Below are 19,587 nucleotides of genomic sequence, written 5' to 3'. Positions count from 1 at the left end.
GCCACTGCAAGGCGAGCAAAACAGGAGCCAACCAAGATTCCCTCAAATTACTCATTCATCTGGACCGTATAATGTTTACAAGGAAGTAAACCCCCATGAGACTTATTCACAAGAAGCTAATCATATGATTGCAGCCTTCAAGGACAACATATTTGGAAACACAGGCACCCTTCTTCATTATATTGTTTCATAGATCCCTTTGTCAAACCTTGATGTTGATTTTTCAGGACTGAGTCATGGCTCAAACCGAGCCCTAAGGAATTTAATATTTCTTTATAGTTGTTGGGTGGGTGGAGAAGGTTTGCTTTAGAGAACAACAATTGAAGCAGGCGTTCATATCAAACAGGGAAATCAAATAAAGTATTAGATGATAAAATGGGCTGAGGATGAGGTTAACGTGTCAAAGAACAAAAATGTATATTTTTGTGATGCATAGGGGTGGGAATATTCATTCTCAAAATAAGTTCTGTATTGAAGCTGATATGTAGCAAGTTTAAGACAAAGACAAATAGACAAAATGTTACCAGGAGATAGATATCATGATCATGTTCTGCTTGTGAACTTTTCGTAGGACCTGACTAGGTGCTGAAATTAAAAATGGTGTTCCCCCAACTTGGTGACTTCCAGATGTTATGGAACTACAAATCCCATCAGCCCCAGCCAAATACAACATTGGGAGGGCAGCCTGTTGGAGAAAGTTCCAGAATAGAAAGTCTAAATTTGAGGGGTGAGGAACAATTTCAGATCCAACACGGTATAGTATGGATTTGCACATGTAGAGAGGGTTGTAGTTCTAGGATTTCATTTTCTCAAGTAGTGCAGCCATTTCAGAGAATTTTCTCAGGACAGCCAGAATGCTCTCCATATTAGTGATCATCTGTAACACTAGGCTGAGGAAGCTTCATTTATTGCCTGACCTACAAAAAGAACAGGATTGTTTAGAAAGGATTAAAGGGTCAATGGCCTTTTGCTGTCACCAGCTGAGCTGCAGCAGTATTATTTACAAGCTTATTTTACTCCAGAGTGATTACTATTGAAGATTTCTAAATTTAAAACTATGTACAGAATGTCATGGCTAGTGGAGTCCCCTTATACACAAGGCAAACACAGGAGAGTTGCCATACCACTATAAAAACACATAGCCCTAAACAGTGGTACCTCGGGTTAAGTACTTAATTCGTTCTGGAGGTCCGTTCTTAACCTGAAACTGTTCTTAACCTGAAGCACCACATTAGCTAATGGGGCCTCCTGCTGCCGCCGTACCACCGGAGCACAATTTCTGTTCTCATCCTGAAGCAAAGTTCTTAACCTGAAGCACTATTTCTGGGTTAGCGGAGTCTGTAACCTGAAGCGTATGTAACCTGAGGTACCACTGTATATGTAGTGTAACTGTAATGAATGCAGGTCAGATGAGGACCAGGAGACCAAACAGTAACATTAACTTTATAGAGCAGGTGGGATTCCCCCCACCCCCACAGCTCAACATGGTTGCAGTTGTAGAACAATAAAATGCACATAGCACTTTGAGTGAGTATGAAATAGTGTAATCCTTCCCAGATTTGAATGCACTGTTAAATTAGTGGGCAGAGGAGAAATCAACATACCCAACAGCAGTACAGAACAAAGCTGCCAAACCACATGTTCCACTGTGAAAAATCATGGGAACCCAAACTCTACAAGGGCAGGCATTGCCCTAGGAGGTAAATTTGTTGGCTGAGTGATTACATTGGATTTGGAATCAGTCATGGTTTCAACAAATATATTGAACTGTTACAGTACAATCCTATACGTGCCTAATCAGAAGTAATCCCTGTTGACTTCAATGCGACTCTAGCAAGTGTGGACTGCAGGTTTAATTAACCAGTAGAAAAGCTATGGTGCTATTCCTATGAAGTAAAAATTACTTAAAGGTAAAATCTTAAGGATTATTATTTTAGTTTTTAAAATGCAATGCAGGGACTCTGTAGAGATAGGAACAGCAATTTATTTCACATTAACTCCATGGCAATTTATAGCACAGGTGGCGTTCAATCATACTTTCCTTACTGTCAAAGCATGCAGATAAGTCATATGACTGTTGTCCTTTTCACTAGCGATGATGTCTTGTTTAGCCATTGCTTCGAAGGCATACCAAATCAACTATTCAAAAACTAAACCAAAATAATGTTCGGAGCTTCTCCCTACTCTGCAAAATAATAACAAAGCCTGTTTTTAGAAACTATAATGATAGTATGTGTGCTATCTGTAAGAATGAGAGTCTAAAGATAAGGGATGTGAATTAATTTGGTATGTTCTTTGGTCAGTTTTATTTTTCTGGATGCATAAGCAGTAAAACAAAGAGACTGTGAGTTCTAGGATTTCATTCTAGTTCAGGAGAACTATGAATATTCGCAACACAAGGCTGCCTGGATTTGGCTGAAGTGGAGAGTGTTTTTGCTGTCCGCATTAACCTAGTTTGTTAACCCTATGCCTAATTAAGCAAACTGCCTCCAGGAAAAGAGAATGGTAATTAATTTTAAAATAGATAAAAGGGAGGAGGGGAATGCAATGTAAGAAACAGCCATGTTGTGAGGACTGCAAACCTACAACCAAGACTGGCAAAATAAATTAACAAAATCAAGGTTATGTAAAACAGGCTTCTATCGGTGCCAGTTCTAATGAGTTACACAGTATCGTGTAAGCAAAAAAAGGAAGCTGGTGGACCTGTCCATACTGCACATAGATTAGAATTGTGGAGTTGGAAGGGACCCTGAGGGTCATCTAGTCCAACCCCCGGCAATGCAGGAATCCTGCGCACAGCCATCCTGGGTGGGCTCCAACCACCAGCCTTCTGGTTGGCAGCCAGATGCACTGACCCATTGCCAATAGGGAAGAAGTCTCAAGATTGGAAAGCTTTAATTGCTGGAATCCTGCATTGCTTCTTCCTCCACTGTATTTCAGTTTCTCCTTTGCCTTATATATGCTGCTGGTCAGGGAATTCAGAAGTGTTTTTAAGGGGTCCCTGTCAAGACAGGATGAATTCTACCTACTTTTTGGACACGTTTCTGTCTCCTTAATTTAGTGGACAAAAACGTTATATAAGCTCTTATATTCAACATTGATGAAATTAGTCATATGTATGACTATGAATAAATATTCATATTTGTGCATCTGAATAAATAAATGTAATAACTAGCAGTTGATGCTCTGAATTTTTAATGTTAATCTGGCAGCGGTGAGACTCTAGCGCTTTCTGCTTTATCACCCCAGCACCACCTCTGGCCTCCATCCTATTGGTTCTGTACTGACAGGGTGGGGGAAACCCATAATGGGTTTTTACATTCATTTGGGGACTGTTTCATTTTTGTGTGGTAGGAATTGCCACCAACAGGAAACCCCGCCCCCACTTAAATTATATCAAGGCACCTCACTTCCACATCGCTGTGGTTCCTTCCACTGCATGCAGTGTTGCCAGATGCTGGAATTCCCTCTTCTACACAACTATGCAACTATTAAAGGTGAAGGGGCCCTGCTCTCTATTAGGTACAGCCACCTGTTCGCATGCTACACTTTGGAAGGAATGGAGGAACTATTCTTCGAGGGGAAACCCTGATTTAATTTAAAATCAGAAGAAATCCTGATTTAAATTAAAATCATGATAGACATTATTTTTAATTGGCTTGAAATTAAACTTGTCTCTTTGAGCTGTGCAGTATGCATGGCACAATCCTATGCATATCTACTCAGAAGTCCCCCATTGGATTCAATGAACTCACTCTCAGGAAAGTGTGCATCATATCCTACCCTCATGCTGCAGTCTGATAGCACTTAACTGGGAATAGGTCTTTTGTGGGACATACAAAGCAAACCAATCAGAAAAGAAAGAATGACATCTGTTGACATCAAAGAGACATGAAATGTAGAAGTTCCTTGATACGATATGCCCCTCAAGCTTGTTTGTGCAATGTCTGCATCCATAAGAAAATGTAGGCTGTTATCCTTAATTGACCCAGCCTTGCAAACTTTCAAGCTAAACACAAATGTTGATCAAATTCCAGAGGAGCAGCCATATGGGCCAGAACTGGAGGCAGGCAGCATACACACATGTATACATCCTGAAGATGGTCCCATGCAGCAATGAGCCTTCTTTGAGCCTAATTGTGGCTCATTTTATTTTATGATTCCCTTAAGCTGAAGATCTCAAGGTGGTTCACAGCATAAAATAAAAACAAAAACACAAAATGCATAGTAAGAACAAAACAAAGACACATTTACAAAGAATGTTAAACAGCTAAAGGCCTGGTTGAACAGAAATGTTTTTTCCTGGTGCTTAAAGCTGTATAATGAAGGCGCCAAGCAAGCCTTCCAGGGGAGAGCATTCCACAAATGGGGAGCCACTGCAGAAAATATCTATTGTCATGTTGCCACCCTCCAAACCTCTTGTGGAGGAGGCACACGAAAAAGGGCCTCAGATGATGCTCACAAAGCCTGGGTCAGTTCATATGGGGAGAGGCAATCCTTGAGGTACTGCTGCAGTCCTTAGCCACTTAAAGGTTTCATGGGTCAAAATCAGCACTTTGAATTGGTCCCAGGAACTCAATGGGAACTGGTGCAGTTGGGCTACTGATATGCTCAAACTGTCTTGCCCCAATGAGCAACTGTATTCTGCACCAACTGAAGGTCCCAAACCACCTTCAGAGGCAGCCCCACCTAAAACACGTTGCAGTAATCTAACCTAGAGGTTACCAGAGCATAGGTGATGGACGTTTGGCTATCCCTGTCCAGATAAGGGAGCAGGTGGGCCACCAACAAAAGCTGATGGAAGGCACTCCACACCACTGAGGCTACCTGAGCCTCAAGCCACCTTCAAAGGGAGTGTAAAACCCCATTAAGAGCAGGCAACCTCCCAGCCATCTGGTATAGGGAACCACCCACTAGCAATGCCTCTGTCTTATATGGATTGAGCTTCAGTTTATTGGTTTTCATCCAGTCCATGACTGAGGCAAGACAACAGTCCAGCACATCTATTGCCATACCTGCAAATGTAAAGGAATAAGTAGAGCTGTGTGTCTTCAGCATATTGCTGACCACCTACTCCAAAACTCCAGATAACCTCACTTAACAGTTTAATGTAGCACAGGGATAAAATTTAATCCTGAGGAACCCCACATTGAAAGCTCTACAGGGCCACAGAGCACTCCCCAAGCATCATTCTCTGGAAACGACCATCCAAGTAAGAACAGAACCACCACAAAGCGATGCTACCAACCTCTATTGTGGAAAGTTGCTCCAGAAAGATACCATGGGTAATAGTATTGAAAGCTGCTGAGAAGTCAAGGAGAATTAACAAGCGCACATTTCTTCTGTTTCTCTACTGACTGATGTCATCATACATGGCAGTTTCTGTGCCAAAACTGGGCCTAAATGCCAACTGAAATGGATCTAGAAGATCAGTTTCCTCCAAGATGGTCTGCAACCACCTGCTCAAGAACCTTGCCAAAGAAGGGGAGATTAGCAACTGGCCAGTAGTTACTTGGATTTTCCAAGTGCAGGGAGTGTTTATTAAGGAATGGTTTTACTACTGCCTCCTTCAAGCAGGCAGCGACAACTCCCTCTCGGAGGGAGGCATTAATAACCACCCTGGCCCAGCCAGCTGTCCCCTCTCTGATAGTTTCTTTCAACCAAGAGGGGCAAGGGTTCAGAGTGCAAGTGTTTGCCCTGACCGATCCAAGCACCTTGTCCACATCCTCGAACCTTACCAACTGAAACCCATCCAACACAACAAGACTAGACCGTGCTCTGGATTCCCCATGAAATTCATGTGCTGTAACAGTGGAGTCAAGATCCCTGTGGATGCAAGCAATTTTATCCTAAAAATGCTTTGCAAACAAGTCAGTGAGTCTCCAGTACTCTTTCCTTTCATGGAGACTGATCCTTTAAAAGTCTGAAATCTCTTAGCCTTTGGATAAGTGTTTATATGTGTGAGGAGGAAGACCTGGGAGAAGAGGGGGTTGAAGAAGATTGGAAGAAATTCAAGATCTATCTACAAAAGTATTGTAATTTGGTTGAATGCTAAGAAGGATGCTAGATCATAAATAATTGCCTACCATTGAATTAGATTTGAATTTGACGATAAGTGAGATTGAGGGAAACACAAAATTTTTGGAGACTAGATTAAACTAACTGAACAAGATTTAAGAATATAAATAAGATGCTAAATTGCTGGAAAAAATTTATAATGATGTAAGTGGGAGTGGGAGACGTGAGGGAGTCCAAAGAAGTTCTGAAAAATGTGTTATGATCCATGTTATATTGTTTATTATTTTTGCATTTGGTATTTAAAAAAAAATCTCAATAAATATTTATAAAAAAAAATATATATGTGTGAGGAGGAAGAGTTTGAAACACAATGTTTTTCATGTTTTGCGAGATCAACATAGCAGAAATAGCAGCTTACATTTATGTTACAAGTTCAGCATTTTTACCATTGCATTTTGCTTCCTGCTGATCATTTCCAAGTAAAATACGATGAAAAAGAAAGTAAACACACCTGCACACCCCTACACACATAAAAAGGCTAGCAGGAATCCAAATTCTGGTTCCTAACGCCATCTAGTGTCTGGCTTCTGTACTAAAATATAGGAGTAAATAGTCTACCAAGAGCTAATTCAATGCTTTTTTAATTAGGACTGTGTGGAACCCCCAGTCTGAAGGTATCTCCAAGGGGTTCCACAACTTTTAAAATCTCTTCACCTTTCCTTCCTGCACCAGCCTGTCACTCACACTCTTAAGAGTGGGAATGTCTGTTTGTAACATGTGGCCTAGTCTTAGTAAAAGCTAAAGGGACCCCTGACCATTAGGTCCAGTCGTGACCGACTCTGGGGTTGCGGCGCTCATCTCGCTTTATTGGCCGAGGGAGCCGGCGTTTGTCCGCAGACAGCTTCCGGGTCATGTGGCCAGCATGACTAAGCTGCTTCTGGCGAACCAGAGCAGCACACGGAAACGCCGTTTATCTTCCCACCAGAGTGGTACCTATTTATCTACTTACACTTTGATGTGCTTTCAAACTGCTAGGTTGGCAGGAGCTGGGACCAAACAACGGGAGCTCACCCCGTCGTGGGGATTCGAACCATGACCTTCTGATCGGCAAGTCCTAGGCTCTGTGGTTTAATCCACAGCGCCACCCGCGTCCCCTCTAGGTCTTAGTACTAACACCTTAAATCGGGTCTGGTAGTTCCCTGATAGTTAGTGCAGGGCTTTCAGAACAGGTGTGCTACTGGAACGGTTTTATTGAAATGTATTGTTTTATATGTCTTTTTTGTAGTTAAGTGAAGAGTAAGTCAAATAGATAATAATAATTTATTAAATCAAATTTCCATCACAGCTTCTAGTAGAAATTACCTTTCACATCTTGATATTCTCAGTGAGGTATCTTTTAACTCCTGGGCCCAGTTCTGTAATGGAAGGGAGAGTGAAGGGAGAGTGCAGCTCCAGACCTTTTTGTGCTGACTGATGGGAGTTGTAGTACATCTGGAGGGTATTGGGTTGGTGAAGGCTGTTCTGAACTTTCTTTTTGGTTTTTTTAGCCATCCAGTTTGGGCTTGTTAAAGTTATAACTAAATTCCACAACAGAATTGCTCTTAGGCTGAGGACAGCATAGTGCAGCAGTACTAACTATTCCTCCTTGTTGGCTATAGTCATATGCCTTCTCAGACATTGCTTTTTATAATTGTGCAAATGGTTTGTGCATCCATTATGCATGTGTTTAAAACATTAGCAAACTTTGATTTATTGTTGTCTTAAAGGCAAGCTTTCTAACCTCCTTAAAGTGTGGTGTAACGGCAGTGTCAGCCCAATACATTTTGGTACCAGAGGCAAACCACAAAATGCTTTCTCCCCTCCCATTAGGGAAGAAGGGGTGGGTTACGATTTACAATGTGACCAAGTGAGGGGGGTGGAATCAAATCAAGCTTGCCTGACGGTTGATGTGGGAATTAAAGCCCATCATGGGCATAGCTGTCAACTTACAGATTTGAAAATAAGGGACCAGGAACCTTGAAAATAAGGGACCAGCAGCCAAAATAAGGGACCTGTAGCTTCAAGAACACTGTCCAACCAACTTTGTAACCAGAGGTTCAACTGCATAGAATCTGAATCACATGCACCACAAGGCCTATGCAGCCTCAACTTAAGATGGCTCCCCGGCCTGGCTTTGCACTGCAAAGTTTGCAGCAGCACGTGCAACAAAATGACGTCCAGCATTCAAAAAACTCCTCAGCTTGTATTAACTAGCCACACACAAGGCATTCAAGCTCCACCCCCCAGTCGTTTTTAGACTTCTTATTGGGTGAGCAACACAGCCAAGCAACACAGTTGGAGCCTCCCTCCTCCCTGGCCGGAAGGGAGGGAGGGAGAGGAGCTGCTTCCTTTGAAATTGAAGGGACATCATTTAAGGGACATTTAAGGGACATCCATCAATAAGGGACAGCAGCGGGACATGGCGCTGGAATAAGGGACTGTCCCTTCAAATAAGGGACACTTGACAGCTATGCATGGGTGGGAAAGAGGCCCAGTCTAAATCATGACAGGAGGATGCAGAGCACAAGAGACTTCAGAGGGCAGCCCCATGGGCATAGCTATCAAGTAAATAAATAAAAACACTTAACTAAAAATAGAAATTGTAGAGACTTTGACAGATTTTCCTGAGCACTGGGAGTCAATATAAAGTAATCTAAAACAACTGCTGTTGAGACATTTCATTCCAAATCTAGAGCTGGACAGAGGTTAATGACAGGTAGATGGCTGGCCCCAGCCTAACAAAAATCCTGGCTTCCTGCCTTCCTAACATAAAACCTGTGAGGGGGACTATGTCTGGTCCTTCAAGGGGCAAACCTTTGCACTTGTGCTCCATCGCCACCTGCTTAGGACCCTTCTAGGAGCTGCTCCCTGCAAGGTCTCTAATTAAAGGCCTGCTGTTCTAGGGGGTGCATGGGTGGCAGTGGGTCTTTGTCGTTAAGCTTGGATAGTATGGCTTTTGAGGTGTTTTTTACAAAAACTCTTGAGATTTTGCTGACTTAAATTTTTGCAAGCTGCTTGTTATTGCTTGAATTCTGCACATTTGAAAACTTTTTGTGGGCTGTATTGGGGGCCTTATGCCTATACCACTAATAACACAGCGTGGCTTACCTCCGCGTAGACATGTACGCATAGGATTGCATTGTTAGGAATTTTAACAACAGCAGGACAAATTAAAACGAAACCGGCCCCTTTAAAAGTGTCAACGAAAGGGATGAGCATAGAACGGCATTGCGCATGCGCACACCGCCCAAGCCTGCCTGAAAATTCTTCCCTTCACCTTACTCTCCCACCGCTTTTCAAGGGAAAGATCACGCACGCGTACTTCCGGTGGAGAACGACCGTAGGGGGAATATGAGGACTTATTTCGCGCGGCGCGGAAGGTTCTCAAGGCGCGTGCGCGCCGCGTAGGGTGGAAACAGGGGCTCTAGGGTGTGAATTTTCTGGCGCGGCCGGAAGTGTCCGGAGAGACCTGAGCGCAGCGTCCGATTTCTCTCCCGCACCCCCCCGCCCCTCACCCACTGCGGGCACTATGGAACCGGGAGCTTGAAGGAGGAGCTGCTTGCCTTTGCCCCAGACATGCTAGCCGGCCCCCTTGGTGCAGGTAAGCGCGGCCAGGCGACCCCCCCCCCTCCGCAAAAGAACCACGGCCCACGACGCGCTCTCCCTTCGCTGGGCCCGCTCCCTCACCCGCTCTGACCTCTGCGCTCCGGGCTGCCTCGCTCCTTTATTATTCCCGGGTTGGAGGCCTCGACGCCCGATGCTGCCGCCTCCTTTCCCGGGAGGGTGTAGCCGGAGCGGGGGGCTCTTCTCCGGGCTGCCTCCCACAACGGTGCGCGCGGTTGTCCCTGGCCGGGAAGCAGCTCCTCTTTCCCGGCGGACCGCTCCTGGTAGAAAGTGCTCCCTGCGGGAGAGGAGTTGCTCTTGTTTCCGGTGGATCCTGGAGCCCCCCATGGGGCGCTTAAGCAAAGCTAAGGCCCTGCCGAGGCGAAGCAATATCCCTTTCCCCGCTCCCACCCTCTCGAGGAAGAGCCCCTACAGCAGCTGCCTGAGTGAGTTAACGATTGCACTCCAGTTTGTAGTTGTTGTTGTTGTTGCTGCTGGGCAAGGTTGGCCAGCTGGCAAATTCTGGGTTCACTTCTTCTCCCAACTCGGAAATAGGTAGCAGGATTTAAACTTAAACAGCCAGAGACACATGTTTATTAGGCAAAGATGCTGACACTGTTGGTCAAGCTCAGGTGGATGGAAACTATACTGATGGCATGTCATCAAGAGGGACTTGAGGTATAAATGGAGCCATGTGTTGTCATGAATTTGTTTGCGCCTGTTGCTGCTTTTACCTTTCTGCACTCCACAGCTTTCTGCAAAAAAGAGGGGTAATTGTAGTGCTTTGCGACAGAGGAGTTGTAAAAATCGGCAACACTGATGTGCAAGAAGCACTTTGAAAAAAGCGCTATGTATAAATGCTACGTATTAATACTGTTTGGGGAAAGAGTTTATTCCCTTAAAGCAGGGGAGCAGAACCTGTGGGTCTCCTGTTATGGTTGGCTCCTCATGCCCATCAGGTCCAGCCAGCATAGCCACAGTCACAGATTATAGGAGTTATTGCTGAAAACATTTGGAGGGCGAAAGGCTGGGGACGGCTGTCTCATTCCATTTGGGGCAGCTGTAGTCTGTAATTCAGTCTGTGTATTTACTGCCTTTCATCCTAGTTGTTTGAAAACCTAACTTGAAATCCTGGCTTCTTTGAAGCTAGAAGTTATACTCTTACGGACAGGATTTTGCTGTTTTGTCTCATGCCTGAAGGCAAACAGCCAGTTACTCTACTCGCTGATTTCCCCAATTTAGTTGTTTTTTAAAGTTATTGCTATGAAGATCCTGTTTTTACTAAAAAAACAGGTTTGCAAAAGGACTGCTTTTCAAAACCTGGTAATGTAATACCTCGGACATATTCATAAAAAAGAATTCAGTGTTGCACTCATCTGATTGTTCTATCTGTGCAAGTATTGTATTCTCCCCCATGCAGTTCTGGGGGCTTTCCTGACCCTCCCCAAGCCAATTTCATAGGCAGGAGGAGAAAAACTCATTGTGCAAGTAGAAGTCCTTATGAAAGTAGAAGTAGAATCCTGCCCACAATACCTATGAATTTGTATGTGGTTACATATTGGTTTATGTTTTGTTTTGAAGTTCTAAAAAATAAAAGTAAAAATGCAGCAATTAACCTAAGAACCTGGCAAATTATAGGCTCAGATCATGTGCACATATGCCATTTTCAGCCCTCAGCAACCCAATCGGAAAAAGTACTCAGAATAGTAACACTTCTTGAAAGACCATACATAAAATAACTTAAGATAATTATTGCGGATTAGCTGAATAGCGTTTCTTCCCACTCTATATCCCTTCAGTGGTCTACATGCCATTCTGAATATATGTGTGAGCTGTGCCCAAAGCAGCTTACAACAAACATTCAAAATATCAAAATACAAAGCAATGGGGTGGGGTTGTTGCTCTTGCAAAAACATGCAGTTGTGGTATTTCTGCTGTGGCAAAGCAGTGTGGTTGTACATCTATGAACAAAAAACTCCACATGAAGCAGATCGAAAATAAGTATACCAGAGAGTATGTGTCATTGTTCTTGTTATGTGAAAATGCAGAAGAGCAAAAATGAGATCTTTGTTTGGGAGCACAATATACCATAGTAAAATTTTGTAAGGGAGAATGGGGAAGGTGTCTACCTTTATGGTGTGGTGCTGAAGGGGCATTTTTGCATACTCCCTCCCCTCCCATAACAATACAATGCACTAAGTAAGGAATCCTCTGGAGCACTATTCTTTTGTAAGCATAATGGTAGCAGACATAATGAACAAGAACAACAGAACAGTTATGCAAATATATAAGAAAAACTCAGCATTTGAGAAAAATAATGCAACATGTGGATGCATTTCTTGTATTATAAACTTAAGACCCCAGATAAGCTGGAAGCCGGGAATGCTTTTTGTCAATTATGTTTAGCGTGTAGGCTGTGCACATTTGGAGGTCAGTTATCTTGCTTTATTTATCTGCTTTTTGTAACATGTAAGGTTTATTACTGTAATGCAATTATGTGAATCTGCCTGTTAGACTATTGTGCAGAATGCCACTACTAATTTCCTGACAGGGAAGTGGGAGCATATTCAACAGATGTGGCAAATACATTGGCTTGTTGTTTGCATCTGTGTCCAGCTTAAGCTTCTGGCACTTGCCCTTTAAAGCCTTTCATTTTTTGAGACCTAAATACTTGAGAGACTCCCCCTCTTGTTTTGAACCTCCATACTGTCTGCATTCTGTAGATCCCATGCTCTTATGATCCTCTTCCCTTTGTGGGTAGACGAGAAGTAGTGTCCATACTGTAATGGCCTTAAGTATTACCCATTTCCAAGAGGTACATTGTTAATCTCATTGCCTTCTTGAAGGTGTACGAAACCATTTATCTTGGTAGGCATTCACAAAAAAAGGTTGTGTTTCTGCTCTTACTACATTTTTGTTTTTATATTATACTTATGTAAATGTTTGGGTTGTGTGAAGTCTGTTGATTTCAAGCAGACAGACTGCTTGGTAAATATGTTTAGGATTGAAGTGAGTGGCTCTGTTTGATCTTATATATGGAGATTTAAAAGCTTAGAAATACTATCCTGGCTCCAATATAATTGGAACAATAATAAATAGTAGTAGTTAAAATGTTCCTTAGGTGAGTTCTATAGGAAAGGCTTACATTCAAAGCCCAAAGGAACCAGCTCCGAAAAGAAAATACTTGGCTTGCCCTCAAGGCTCTACAAACTTTGTTTGGAAAAAGCCAGCAGATTTAATTAAATCTTTATTACTTTAAAAAAAACCACACACACAACCAAAACTATTCTGTAGGACTAGGAGAAGCTTTGGGCATGGTCAAGTAAGTTACATATGTTGTTGCCTCCCTTCACATCAACTGTCCTGGGAACTCTCAGGTTGGAATATAAGGAGGAATATAAATGAAATAATAATGGAGTAGCCTCTCCTACAGCTCTGTGTGCAAGTTATGGCATCAACTTCTCCATAATGTACTGGCCCTCTTCACCAGCTCCCTGCTCTAAAGCTCCTCCTAGAACTGGGGAGTTAAGAATTTTAGGTGTTAGTACAGGGTCTGCTGGTGTTTGGGGTTTTTTAAACTCCATCCTCTTCTTTCTTCTTTCCTATCTTTTGGGTCTCAACCGTTCTGTTTCTCAAGCTCTTTTGGCTCTCTGATCGCCCTTCAGTACATAGCGCTAATTGTCCTTGGGCCTTCTGTGAAGTTCCCCCAAAGTGTGCAATGGGGAACCTGTGGAGTGTGGACCTTCATATGTTGTTTGAATACAACTACTGCCATCCCTGAACATTGGCCGTGCTGCTGGGACTGATGGGGTTAGAGTCAAACAATATCTATAGGACCATAGGTTCCCTATTCCATCCATGTTACATGTTTGAAGAGGTTGCCAATGAAGCAAGATGACACACAATATTTCAGTACATTATTAAATTCTCCATTAGGCTATAATTACTGATGTTTGGATTTTGGATGTTAGGGAACAAATTAATAGTGGCTGTGTTTGGATGATAATACCATGGCTCAATATTCACAGACCTTCTTGCCCCTATACTTAGCCCCATGGCTCCCATTCTTGGTGTACCACAGTGAGCCAGGAAGTGCTCAATTGATCATAGTTGCCTGTTTCATATAAAATGGGAAACGTTGCCTAGTTTGGAATGAGGTGGTATTCTAGACTAACTTCAAAATACAGTTTTAGGTTCCAGGCTTATTTGAAATCTGCTAATGACCATTTCCTATTTCAGCCAAAACAGGCAACTATGTTCAGTTAACTTAATGTGGTACAGCAAGAGTGGGTGCCATGGGGACCAAACTACAGCACACTGAGAGACTGGACTACATGCATGTGCTTGGTCACTTCTCAGCTTAGCTAATAAAGATGAATTATGTTTCTATTTCTGCCTATTTCTAAAGTTGAATTAATGTGTAGTGTACAAACTTTAAAGTGAAGAAAAATCTGTTGGCATCCAATAGATCTTGTCTGCTTACACAAGTAGTACACCAATTGGGCATGGAGGGAAATAATTCCCTCCCTGCTTGCTGCAATGCCCCCTAAATTGGGTTTAAAGAGTCCCCCAACCCTTCAGAACAGATTTAGGGATGTGTGGTACTGCGGGGGGGGGGGGAGTATTGATACTTGCCTGCCTCCCTATTCTGCTGGTGTTTTCTTTCTGTCAGCCAACAGTTACAGTAAAACCTGTATAATAATTAGCCTAACAGTAAGAAGGGTATAAAAATAGAATGACACCAGGGGGGAAATGCAACAGAGAAGAGATGAGCTTATATTAAAGGAGGACAAGAGGATGCTTGCTGAGAGGAGAGAATTCCATGCATCAAGGGCCAGGGGAGTGAAAGAGATGGCATCTGCACAGGAAATGGCACAAGGAAGTGAAGGTTTAATAATAATAATATTATCATTTCATGAATGGAGGGAGAAAGGAAAAAGTAACTAAGACAGATAAGGGGTAAGAGCAGGAAAATACTTGTAAATTGAAACTTAATTGGGTCAGTAAAGGAAGACCGTGAAGAGAAGCACATGGGCTTGCATTGCATGTCATGTTAAGCCAAATAATGGTAAAGCATAAACCTAGTGGTTCCCACAGGGCAGATTCTGGCCACTTTGCTCCTTTCCAGTCATTTCACTGCTGTGCAGTGCTGTGCTAAGCCATAGTGTGGCTTATCTTGTCATCTGAAGGTTAAGCTCCCTCCAGACTAACCATGAACTATAACCAAGGTTTGTCCTATGGCTTAGCCGATTTATAATTAGCATATTTAAAGGACTACATGTTCTAATGATCCCACCCACTTATTGAGGTCCCTGGGGAGGTCCTGTTCTGTGTTCCACTATTGTGGCTGGGAAGTGCAGTTGGGAATGTGGAACAATGCCTTCTCAGTTGTAGCAACCAGACTCTGGAACTTCCTCCTTCCCCTATTAATTTTTCACCACTGTTTTCTGTCCTTTAACATGTCCTTTAGTTGCCCCTCCTGTATTTGGTAGTTTTGATGCGGCTGACTTTTTCTGTGGCTGATTTTGCTTCATTCTGTGCTGCTCAAAATTTTATCTCGTCTGTCTTTTCTTAATAAAGCATCATGGTTTTTGAAAATTCTGCTAACTTTGTTTTATTGTATGCTATTTTGAGGATACCTTAAACAGAAAAGCAGTTTTAAAACTTCAGTTTACACAGAGCAGAAACCAGATTGGGAAGTGTCAAAAGGGGAATTGGAGAAACAAAGCTGAGGCATTGGTTGTTGAAGTGTAGGAATGAAAGAGAGAACAGAAAAAGAATAACAGTTCTAGGGAGGAGGAGGATTCAGAAGGCTTTTTAAAGTATCAGGGGAAATAGCATAGCGTATATAAAAGCAAAGGGAACAACACCAGAAGAGAGAAAGAAATGGAGAAAAGGACAGGGAGGCGGGGACAGAACAAGAGATATACTGGATAAAGTAAAGAAGTAGTGGTGGGTTTAACTAAAGAAGAATGTTGTCAGAAGCAGAATATAGAGAATAGCAAAAGGAGGATGAAGATTCGGCAAGAGTGACAGAGAATTATATCAGAATATTGCAACCCAACGAAGAAGAGCATAGTTAAAGAGAGCACTTTTACTGATAAAAATAAGGCGAGATGAGTAATATTGCTTAGAATTAAAGCACGTGAGCAGAATGAACGCATGAATTCATAATGAGTGGAGTTACTGAGATTTGCAGAGATGTTCAGCAGCTTTGATGTAGGAATAAAAATAAGATAAAAAGGGAGACTGCTAAAGCAGAATATTAGTTGTATGACGGAAACCAGAGCAAAATAGTCTAATGTGTGACCATTCAGAACACAAAATACACAACTGCAGAATAAGGAGATTGCAAGAGAAAAGACTGATGAGTTCCCACAGATATCCAAGTGTAGAAAACGAAGTTCTCAAATGGTTCAGAAACTTTGGGACATGTCCAATACTGCAGTTCTGCTAGTGCAGCAAACTTCTGCTTGTGCAGCAGAACTTTCCCCACTCCCCAACTCTCAAATCCACTTCAGACAGCTGGAGCACTCTCTGGAGCATATTTTTAGGATGCACAGGGGGAGGAAGAGGAAAACGTGTTTCATTAGTGCACAGTGTTGGATACAGCCCTAGAGGAAAAATTAAATGGAAGAAATTAAAGCAAACAAAATGATTTGAGAGAGGAAAACGAGCAGAATGAAGACAATCAATTCATTTCTTCATATTGCAAGATCTAAGACTGGTCCAAGGGTCACATTTCCTCATTGTCACACCCTCCACTCAGGGCTGTTTAGACCAAACATGGCATGATCACACTACATATCCTCTGCCTTCCTGCAGCTCAGCTGATCTGTGAAGATCAACAGAGGAGCATGGAGTATTTTATTTCCCATTGTGGTGCTCAGCTGGGCGGAGAGGTTTAAACCACTCTGCCCTGCCCAGCACTGTGATGCTACACTCCAGCTCCCAGCCCAGTTTACCGTTGGTAATGATGCTGAACAAAGCTCCTTTCCTCTAGCCACCATTGGTCTGAGCAGATTGGAGTTCTTAGGAAATGTCTGAGCACTCTATACAGTTTATGGAGCACTTGGCTCAGTGGTGGCTGGTGGAGTGGCATTTCATTCTGTGCCACTGGTAAACTAACTTGGGGTCTAGCAGACATTAAAAACAAAAGACTAGGCAGGCTGTAGTCTTGTTTTGCCAACACAAAATAAATTGGTGTATAGAAGAGTGGGTGAAAGCAAAAGAACTTGTGTGAGGAAGTGCTGAACAAGATTCAGAATGTGAGTCAATATGGATATTGAAGGTGCTAAGAATAAGAGTGGGGGTGGAGAAGAATGAGGCAACTGTAGACTCAAGGATCACAGTAGCTGGCTTCAAAGAGAAAAGGTGATGACAGGCTTAGCTCTCCTGTCTACAACTGACTCCTCTCATCTGAGAAATGCATATGAAAACCAAAAGAAGTGGTTGCAAGTAGGACAGCAAGTACAAAGCAGAAGAAACTTTTTTTTAACCCACCTCCCCCAGTAAATGTCTTAATTTCCTCCCCCACCCTGGACCAAATGAATATTCTTGCTCTAAGTCTACTCCTGCTTCTTAGTGATCCGCTGGATGTGGGACTGCTCTCTCCTTGTCAGAAGGCGGCATTTTATACTTCATTATCCTGAACTAGTTGGAATGTCTACCATCCTAATGTACAGTCCTTCTGACAGAGAAGTGGCAAGCATGTGACTGTTTCCTATTCTTCCACACAGGAAATTTCTGGCTGTAAGCCATTTTCTTGTCCAGGAAATAAAAGTTGATTCCTTAGGAAGTGTGTGGGAGTGGAGGATATCCTTCTGAATGTATCAGCTTTGTTCTGAGTACAGTACTTTCTCTGTTTGTGACAAAGGTAAAAGAATATATTTGTGGGAGGAGGTTATACTGCTAAAGGGTTTTAGTTCAGCTCCCCACCCCCACCCCTTTGGATAAATGTTATTTATATACATCTCCCAATTTTATGGCAGTCCTGATTGAAAGGCCACTTTCTGTCAACTCTTTCCTTTTGGTGCTGAGTGGAAGATAGACATCTATTCAAGAGAAGAAGAAAATCTATTTCACTACTGCAGATTTTTCTTTTAGACTTGTAGGGGAAGTAGTACCTCTGATACGTTTCCTTCTCTAATATACATGGCCAAGCATAGTGAGCAGGCTTAGATACACTTGGGATTAGGGGCTGGCGCTTCCAGATCGGAAGATGCAAGTTCCAAGGATTCCTGAGTTCTGCCACTTCCATTTTTAGAAGTTAACCAGTTTTATGTCAACATAGTGACTGGCACTGAAGGGACACAACTTATTAGTACTTTTTGAGACAGGCTTTCTTAATGTAGCATGTGTACACGCTACTTAACTACCAGAATCACAGAGGTATCCTTTTGCGTAAGCACGTGAAACACAAGATGACTAGTTGAGCTGTTTGTGAAGTTCCAGGTATATAACCTACTGTAATACATTTGGTCACTGTGCTACATTTTCCATGGATACGATGCATCATTCATGAGGTTCTGCTGATCATTGCACAGACCATGTCTAGCATAGTGTAGGCCACAGGTCCTCAAACTTTTTAAACAGAGGGCCGGTTCACTGTCCCACAGACACTGTTGGGGGCCGGACTATAGTTTGAAAAAAATATGAACGAATTCCTATGCACACTGCACATATCTTATTTGTAGTGCACAAAAAACAGGAAAAACAATACAATATTTAAAAGCAAGAATGATTTTAATCAACATAAACTTATATGAATTTAAAAAATAATAATTTCCAACTGCGTCAGACCAACAGGGCTACCTACTTGAATCATAAACTTATAAGTATTTCAATGGGAAGTATGGGCCTGCTTTTGGCTAATGAGATGGTCAATATCTGGTTCCATATTTCTCACTGCTAGTTGTAGCAAGTGATGCAAGTGTTCATCAGTTAGTCCGGATCTGGTTGGAGATTTCACATGTTTCATTTGGGGAAAAGTCTGTTCACAGACATAGGTGCTGCCAAAGATGGTTGCAATTTTGAGAGCATGGTTCCTGAGATTAAGAAATGTCTCAGAGGGGAGAGATGCATGGAAATTAGTGAGGCTGCTTGATTTGAACGTGTCTCATTGGGGGTTGCGGGGAATAAATGCGGAGGGCGAAAACCACAGACCTTGAGCTCCTGGGAGAAAAAATGTGGGATGGAAATCCTGCTTCTGAGGGGTGGGGTGGGATTTGGATGAACCCATACCCATTTTTTTTTCAAAGCCTGCCTCCGCCTGGCCTCCTCTTGGATGGCAGGCAGACGTTTACTCGTGAGCTACCCAGTGCTGAGGGGGATTCCTCACGAGCAAGCGCGCCTTGGATCGCATCCCAGCCCCCGAGCACTTTTCCCAGAACAAAAACTCGCTAGGATGATGGTGGCTGTCTTTTTCCTCGGATGCAATCCCCAGCGGCCCCAAGGCGGGCTTCCTCTTGAGTAAGCGCAGGAGCCCTGCGGTCCTTGCGAGCAACCTTCTTTCCCCTTTCCCTGCCCTCCGTGCGTAGCTCACCATCAGTGTGGAGGCCACTGCAGGCGCAGGAGACAGAGGGCGAGCCTGGCTGGAGGAGGAGGAGGCTGGGACCTCCGAGCTGGACTGCAAGGACAACAGAGGCCGGGGCTGGATCGGGTGGCATGCCACAGCGGAGAGTGTGGTGGAGCGCAGGGCGCAAGCGAGCAGCATGGTGGCTGGGATCGAGGGAGGTGGACATGCATGGGGAGAGACAGGCCAGAAGGCAGGGCCAGGAGGGGGAAATCCTGACCCGCCTCTTTCCCTCCCACCTGCTCTGCTTAAAGGCATCATGGTGCAAGCTCTCCAAAGCGCATTGAGTCTCCTCAACAGCTTCGCGGTGGATTCTGCAATGGCCAGGCGGGCCAGATTTAGGAGCCTGGCGG

At 43.3% G+C, this 19,587-nt stretch overlaps 1 protein-coding gene across 4 annotated transcripts in view; it reads left to right on the top strand.

The window, feature by feature from the left end:
* Positions 1–9,421: 9,421 nt before the first annotated feature.
* Positions 9,422–19,587, top strand: part of RALGAPB (Ral GTPase activating protein non-catalytic subunit beta) — a 55,816-nt gene continuing 45,650 nt past the window's right edge. The window contains exon 1 of one of the 4 annotated variants that reach the window (XM_079978845.1): positions 9,422–9,658. The gene's annotated coding sequence lies outside the window, so the exon portion shown is untranslated. The remainder of the gene's footprint in view (positions 9,659–19,587) is intronic. The other 3 variants (XM_079978844.1, XM_079978847.1, XM_079978846.1) reach the window with 3 other exon arrangements.

The sequence above is a fragment of the Podarcis cretensis genome (genome assembly GCF_951804945.1).
Source record: "Podarcis cretensis genome assembly, chromosome: 6".
In the NCBI taxonomy this organism is placed as follows: domain Eukaryota; kingdom Metazoa; phylum Chordata; class Lepidosauria; order Squamata; family Lacertidae; genus Podarcis; species Podarcis cretensis.
Note: the sequence above shows the minus strand (reverse complement) of the source record. Positions and strands in the feature narration are given on the sequence as shown.